This window comes from Oryx dammah, unplaced genomic scaffold, assembly GCF_014754425.2.
Source record: "Oryx dammah isolate SB20612 unplaced genomic scaffold, SCBI_Odam_1.1 HiC_scaffold_25, whole genome shotgun sequence".
Classification (NCBI taxonomy): Eukaryota; Metazoa; Chordata; class Mammalia; order Artiodactyla; family Bovidae; genus Oryx; species Oryx dammah.
Window position 1 is genome coordinate 87376971 of NW_024070209.1, and position 8179 is coordinate 87385149.

Genomic DNA, 8179 nt, shown 5'->3' on the forward strand with positions numbered 1-8179 from the left:
CTCCAAGAACAAGGAAGGTGTTCTGTGAGCAGGGTTGGTTCCTTGTGAGGCCTCTCTTCTTGGCTTGCAGAGTTTTGTCTTCTCCCTGCTTTTACATGGTCTTCCTTCTGTACGTGTCTGTGTCTTAATCTCTTCTTATAAAGATATCAGTCATATCAGATTAGGACCCATCCTAATGACCTCATTTTAACTTAGTTATTTCTCTTTTTTAAACATTTATTCATTTATTTAGTTTTGGCTGCACTATGACTTTGTGGCTGCTCCCGGGCTTTCTCTAACTGTAGTACACAGGCTTCTCATTGCGGCGGCTCTCTTGTTGTGGAGCATGGTTCTAGAGCATTCCGGCTTTAGTAGTTGTGGCAATAGGCTCAGTAGTTGTGGCTTGTAGGCTTAGTTTTCCTGAGGTAAGTGGAATCTTCCCAGATCAGGGATCGAACTTGTGTCCCCTGCATTGGCAGGAGGATTCTTTACCACTGGATCACCAGGGAAGTCCTAACTTAATTCTCTCTTTAAAGACCCTGTGTCCAAGTAAGTTCACACTGTGTGAGGTCCTGGTGGGTAGGACTTCAAACATGAATTTTAGGGAGACATAATTCAGCCCCATAATACATGGGTAGCATAGAGATTTATTTATGATTTAATGTAGGATGGAGATCTATTGATATTTGCCCCACAATTTGTTTTCAGTGCTGTGAACCCACCTGGAAGGACTTAAAATATTTCTCCCATCTTTGGGAAGCCCAAGCTCTCCTTCCCCTCAGAGGAAGAGCCACACGTTTGCTGGTTTCTGATGTCTGAAGGAGGGAAGATTCCAGGTGTGAGCAGGATACCCTGGAGACCACTCATTCCAGACTTTTGTGTTTGGAAGTTCTGTGCCCTAAAGGAATTTAGCTGTATTGTCCAAGAAAAAGGACTCAGAGTTTGGGGATTTAAGGAGTTAAGAAAGGACTGGTCTCTGCTTAGTGAGTCAGATCTTTGAGATTGGGAAGGACAGGTGAGAAGCAGGGACTACAGGGCAACTGGATGGGGATAAGATGCCATGGGGCACGTGCCAGAAAGAACTGAACACAAAGGGCTGTGACCGCAGAGTTCACTGTGGGGAACTGGTATTAGATCTCAGATCGTTGGATGGCATTACCGACTCAATGGACATGAATTTGAGCAAACCCTGGGAGATAGCGAAGGACAGGGAAGCCAGGCGTGCTGCCTTCCATGGGGTCGCAAACAGTCAGACACAACTTGGCAACTGAACAACATTAGATCTCAGGATGACAACCATGTACCTGGGATAGCTAATGGACACCCTGCCTATCCTCCCTTCTCCTGTTTAGGGACTGAAGCTCTAAGAGTGTCAGCAGGGCACAGAGATACCCAAGTAGTTACTACAGTTCCCAGGCTCCTTGCAGAGCTGTGTGAACAGGGGTGATCTAAATACTGAGACAACGCTGTGTGACCTTGAGCTTCTCTTTCCTCCTTCCTGTGAGCAAAACATGAGTATGGACAGAGGTGAATCAGTTCAACCATGCTATGAGAAGAAGCCCTGGGAGGGGGCAGATGCTGAAATGGACTCAGAGGAATGGGACCCAGGTCACTGAATGACTCCACAGGGCAGTGCTACCTCATTCATCCTGCACTTCACTGCTGGACTGTTCTTGAAAAAGAAATTAACTTTTAACTTTTTAAAGCCACAGCATTGCAGAATCTTTTTGTTACAGCAGCTTAGCTTATACTCATACCTTAGATCTAGCAAGTAAGAGTTTAAGGTAAACTATGTTATGAAGAGGGCTTCCCAGGTGGAGCTAGTGGGAAAGAACCCGTCTGCCAGTGCAGCAGATGTAAGAGACATGGGTTCTATCCCTGGGTCAGGAAGATCACCTGGAGGAGGGCACAGCAACCCACTCCAGTATTCTTGCCTGGAAAATCCCATGGAATGGAGGAGCCTGGTGGGCTACAGCCTAGGGGTCTCAAAGCATCTGACATGATTGATGTGGCTTTGCAAACTTGCATGCTGTGAAGAAATTTAAGTCAGTTTAATGTATGCTTATAAAGCATGCTAATACTACTTCTTCCTTCAAAGTCAGTTACAATTGATTTTCTTTTTAGACCTAGGAAAACCATTAAGTAGATTATATTTTGATGAGCCATAGTACTTTTTTTGGACTAGACTATGGAAATCTTTTTGGCAGAAGGAGAACACTTTATGTTGACATACTTAAAAAGAATACATCCTGTTTTTCCCCCTTCAGTTTTATTGAGATATAGTTGACATATCTATAGCATCTTGTAGTGGCAGAAGATAAGGGTGTGTTAGAAAAAAAACAAACAAAAAACAAAATCAAAGCCCACATTGATCGAGGAATGTTACAGGAACAAAGGAGACAACTGAAAGAAAATCCAGAATTCAAAGTGGAAATGATTTGAGCAAGACAATAAAATCGTCTGGAACCCAAAGTATAAAGTAAGTACTCATGAGTCCATACTGATATAAAAAATGACTGAATAAATGAATACATGAGGGAGAAAAGACAGATATGTTGAGTGTAAGAATTCCAAGTGTTTGATGTAGACACTCTGCCCTTTAGGAAGTGGAGCGTAACATCCCACTCCTGAAGTGTAGGCTGAGCAAAGTGACTTCCTCTCAAAGAGGACACTGTGGACAAAGGGGTAAGAATGACTTTACAGCAAGAAATCTAACAGACGCTACTTCAGCTGGGTGATAAAGGTCAACGTCAGCCATGATAAGTCTTTATTCATGGTCAGTACCTTTGATATGATGTGATGGAAATGGAACTTATTTTTTAGGTCTTTCCTCCTTCAAACCTAAAAACCCAGTATTATAATGAGGAAAATGCCAGACAAATCCCACTCAAGAGACTTTATAACAATGCCTGACCTTAAAACTGTCCAGGTCTTCCAACACAAGGAAAGTCTGAGAAACTGTTACAGAAAAAAGGAACCTTGGCAGACAGGATAACTAAATATAATGTGGTATCTTGGATGGGTTCCTGGAAGAGACTGGGATGTTAGGAAAAAGATAAGAAAATCTGACTCCAGTTTGGGATTTTGGTTAATATTATTAATTCAGTTTAGTTCAGTCACTTAGTCATGTTCGACTCTTTGTGACCTACAGCATGCCAGACCTCCCTGTCCATCACCAACTCCCAGAATTTACTCATGTCCATCGAGTCAGTGATGCCATCCAACCATGTCATCCTCTGTCGTCCCCTTCCCCTCCTCCCTTCAATCTTTCTCAGCATCAGGGTCTTTTCCAATGAGTCAGTTCTTCGCATCAAGTGGCCAAAGTATTGGAGCTTCAGCTTCAACATCAGTCCTTCCAGTGAATATTCAAGACTGATCTCCTTTAGGATGGACTGGTTGGATTTCTTTGCTGTCCAAGGGACTCTCAAGAGTCTTCTCCAACACCTCAGTTCAAAAGCACCAATTCTTCGGCACTCAGCTTTCTTTATAGCCCAACTCTCACATCCATACCTGACTACTGTAAAAACGATAGCTTTTGACTATATGGACCTTTGTTGGCAAAGTAATGTCTCTGCTTTTTAATATGCTGTCTAGGTTGGTCATAGCTTTTCTTCCAAGGAGCAAGCATCTTTTAATTTCATGGAGGCAGTCATCATCTGCAGTGATTTTGGGGCCCCCCAAAATAAAGTCTGTCAGTGTTTCCATTGTTTCCTCATCTATTTGCCACGAAGTGATGGGACCGGGTGCCATGATCTTAGTTTTCTATTATTAATTAATAGTATGTTAATACTGACCCAGTAATTGTGACAACATATGTGACTAATGAAAGATGTTAAAAATGGGGGAATTGGGTACTGGGTGTATGAAAACTCTATACAATCTTCACAATTTTTCTGTAAATATAAGCCTATTCTAAAATAAGTTTATTAAGTAACAAAAATGAAAACAAAACTTGTATATTGCTGGTATTCAGTCTATTAAAGGATTGTAGTAGTCAGTGTTTAATTTACATTTGGTTTTGTTTTGTTGACTCAGTGCTCATTGATGTGAAAATTATAATGTAAACTGTCATTCAGACTAGGGCAAATCTTGCAATAATTAAAATCCTAGAGGATAGACTCTAAATTTGAATTCCAAATCTGACTTGAAAATATCAGAAATTCACAGTTCAGAAGTTCCTATTCAAGGTTTGATGCTCTCATTTTTATTTTATATTAAATAAAACTGACATCAAAGTGAAAAAAAAAGGGTTCTAGTTGAATAGGTTGCATTTTTCCTTTCTCAGTGACTCATAACATAATGGAACATCATGTCATGAAAGCGTCTTACATTTGAGTAAGAATATTACCTTTTAAAAGTGTTTAATAACGATGAGGAAAAGGTTTCTAATTTATATTTGTGGGAGGGTTTAGTATTTTTATTAATTTGCACATTTTTTACTATATTAGACTATTATTTCTCTCTTTTGTAATAAATATTTCCCCTATTTGTTTTGCCTTTTAATTTTAATTATGATGCTTTGTTATGGAGTGCCTTTTTTACAAGCACCCTACCTGGGGCTCCTCACTAAGCAGGCTTTCCAGGGAGGTGGATATTTAAGTGACCCCAGGAAGCAGTGAGTGAGAAAAGAAGGAAAGCCAGTACAGATGCATCATTGCTTTGTGTGTGTGTGTGTGTGTGTGTGTGTGTTCAGTCTCTTCAATCATGTCCAACTCTTTGCCATCCCCTGGACTGAAGCCCACAAGTCCCCTCGGTCCATGGAATTTCCCAGGTGAGAATACTGGAGTGGGTTGCAATTTCCTTCTCCAGGGGATCTTCCTGACCCAGGGATCAAACCCAGGTCTCCTGCATTGCAGGCAGATTCTTTGCCACTGAGCCACCTGTCTGTATGGCCCCTCTGGGCAATGGGAAGCCCCATTGCTTTGGCTGTGCAAGGACAAACAGAAAGTAAGTCTTAATTCTCCCTGCTGCAAAGGGGAGATTTCTCTCCTCTCCTTTTTCTCAGAGTATTTAGTTTAGAAAACGGGGATGTTCTTTCTCAACTCTTTAAAATGTATTCCTTTGAATACATTAGTCTTTTGTTAGCTGGCCTTGTTTTGCGTCTTTAAAAATTTTTTTTAAGCTTTTTGACTCAGGAATGCTTTCTCAAGAACCTGAGAGACATCTCTTAAAAGGCAAACATTTTGAGAACCACCTTTTTGAAATTCAAGCATCAAAAGAAGTGGTTTCCTATCACCTCTACTTCAAGAAATAAAATGTCTCCAAAAAAGGTAAGAAAAAATCATTTGGAAAATTAAAAAGCCAACCAACCAAACAAATAAGTAAAGGTGGAATCTGGGGGGGAAACAAAAGAGGAAGTTCCCCTCCCTTCCAGTTCCTGGGGTGGAGGGAGGGAGGAGCCTCACTTTGGTGAGTGCTTTGCCCCAGTTTGCAAAATGACCGGCTGTCATACAGATAGAAGTCGGTTTTCCACTGGATAACCCCAGCTACAGGTAAAGTTGGGGTGAACTCTGTGTGACCAGTGGTACTGTCAGATCACAAGAGCTGCAGGACTAGTTAGTGTTTACCTTGAGAACATGCCCGGAAGGGGCTCTTTCTGCTTGGAGTGGGAAGTAGAGAGATTCCTTCTGTCTCTGCATTTTTTCAGCTGGTCAATTGCCTCTGAGGCACCTCACATTCTAGTTCGAGACTTGTTCAATAATAAGAATGTTTTCTTTTTCTGCCACCAATGTGGAGAGGATTTCTGGGTTGGGAGAAGATTCTGTTTCTGTTTCCTCAAGAGCTCCCACCAGAGGTGACCAGCTTGGGGGTCACCGCCTGTGAGGACCACAGGAGCCTGGAAAGGATGCGCTGTGGGGCTATGTGCAGGGTTCAGAGGGAGGTGGGCTTCGTCCCCAGCCCCCACCCACACCTGGTCCAATGGCGTGCCCAGCTCAAGGTTGCCTGAGTGCAGAGGGGGTCATGATTTCCTCCAAAGGGAGGGGCTGGGCAGGGGTCAGTGACAGGTGTGGGACTCAGGGGAGGTCGGCCAGCCTGCACCTGGGCGAGGCTGGTCAGAGCAGGAGCAAAGCCAGTCTAGCAGCAGAGGTTGGAGTAAGGAGATGTGACGTGGAGTGAGAACGGTGCCAGCACACGTAGGCCTTTTTGTTTGCTTTTAAAGGAGTAAAAATATTAGAGTAGGTTTGGTTTGGCTCCTAAGATTACTGTAAACTAACAACTGGTGTTTCCTCATTTGGTCCTGCTGCCTCGCAGGTATTTGCTTAGGAGTAGCACCACCATGGTGTCACACCATCAGCACAGAGGAGCACGCTGGAGCACTGCAGAGTAGTGGATCTAGGGTGTGGACGGCGGAGAACACGGAATCTTCATGTTGAGGGACACCCAGGGAACCATCCAGCCGTGGCATCCCCCCTGAAACATGGATTCCCTTGTCAACATCTTGTCCCTTTTGTCACCTACTCTTTACTTCAGATTTCTTGTGGCAAAGAATTCCAAATGATGGTAACAATGACTGTTTCCAGCGAATGTTGTAACATTCTTTAAATTCTTTTTCTAATATCGCTAGAAAGTTGAGCAAGTGAACCATTAGGAAATGTTGCCAAGGTCAAGATGAAATTAGACAAAAAACTATTTATAATAAAATTAGTGCTTTGCTGCCTGGATAAGGAAACCGGATCTGTTTTGTTTAAATACACTGAACTAGAGCAAACATTGATCAGCCATAGTGTAGCATAATGAGGCAGATATGTTGTATTAATATCCTCCTTTAACTATGAGAAGTGATAGAATATTTGCCAGAAAAGGTACAACCACACCAAGCTAAATCTAATGAAGAAAGCCTCAATAAAAATATTTGAATCAATGAAAATTAACCCTGACAACACAACTATAGCTCCTGAAGCAATAGAACTCTTTAAAGCAGCCTTGAATGAATTGATAGCAACTACTATTATAAAAGGGAAAAAAGAGAAAGGATTGTTACAAAAGAATGCTCTGTACCTCTGAGAGTCTGCCTAGTGCTATAAATGTTTGCAGAGAAACCCAAGACATTGGGGGAGTTGTCTGGAACAGAACTATTGTAGCAAAGACACAGTGGGGGCTGATAACACACCCGCAGAGAGAACCCGAACACGGCTAAATTATAGGAACAGATGATAGGGATCCCAGCGGAATGAACCACCCCAGATAATGAAATAAGATCCAACATAGCAATAATATTGGTACCCAAGAAACCAGACACTGCAATTATACAATACTGTAAAGCAATTATCCTCCAATTAAAAAAATAAATAAATTTTAAAAAGAAATTATTAGAGAAGATATTCCTGACATGAAAGCCTGTTTACTTGTGGCTCTTGAGAGGGGTGTTTTCACAAGGGACAGAGGAAGCAGAGACATTGTTCTGAGAGGGTGGAGGGCTAGACTGAGAAATTAATTTACCTTTCAGAACCATGTCAGCTAATTTCCTGTGTCTAAAGTTAATGTCCTGATTAGAAAAGACTGAGCGTTCTGGCAGATGGACTGGGGCTCTCTGTATACATGGATGAGGTATGGGGTCCCTATCTGCCTGCACCTCTGTCGTTTTCGCCAGCTGGAGTTGGGATGCATCCTGAGGCTGTAGAGAGGCAGAGTTCTCAGCTATTGTAACTTGCGAGTCTCCATCTGTGTGCTGAGGCCAACACTGACTGTTAAGAAAGAGGAGGAGAAAGTTGCTAACTGATCTTGGGTGAAGATAGTTAAGTAAGAGGAGCCATGAAAACATGGTTGAATGCTGTTACTTCAGTTTCTAAGAAGCCTAATAAACCCCACAATAATCATCAACCATAATACTTGTTTGGTCTTTGCTGTTTTCCATGTCAAAGTGTTTTATGGGCTCCTATTACAAATGACTGGATGTGAGCTCTCTTATTATTACCATTTATAGACTTGGACACAGATTCAGTTGAAACTTGTGCAACAACTCAACACTGGGAAGAGCCAAGATTTCAGCTCAGGTCAGTCTGACTTCAGAGCCTACACTCTTAACGAATCTCACGGTTCAGCCCACAGACTTGTAGGCTTTGGAGGAGCTGAGGTCAATGAGATTAAACCACTATCTCTGCTCATAGTCGACTCTCCCCCAGAGGAAACTCGCAGATATCTCACTCTGGTTCTCCAGGATTTATCTCCAGAAAGGCAGTTCTCAGCAGAAAAGATAATC

The 8179-nt window shown here is 42.3% G+C and overlaps 1 long non-coding RNA gene across 1 annotated transcript; it reads left to right on the top strand.

Annotated features, from left to right (window-relative positions):
- Nucleotides 1-5010: 5010 nt before the first annotated feature.
- Nucleotides 5011-7806, top strand: LOC120851894. Its single transcript, XR_005718433.1, has 2 exons — nucleotides 5011-5471; nucleotides 6232-7806. It is a non-coding gene; the product is annotated as an uncharacterized LOC120851894 (long non-coding RNA).
- Nucleotides 7807-8179: the final 373 nt, after the last annotated feature.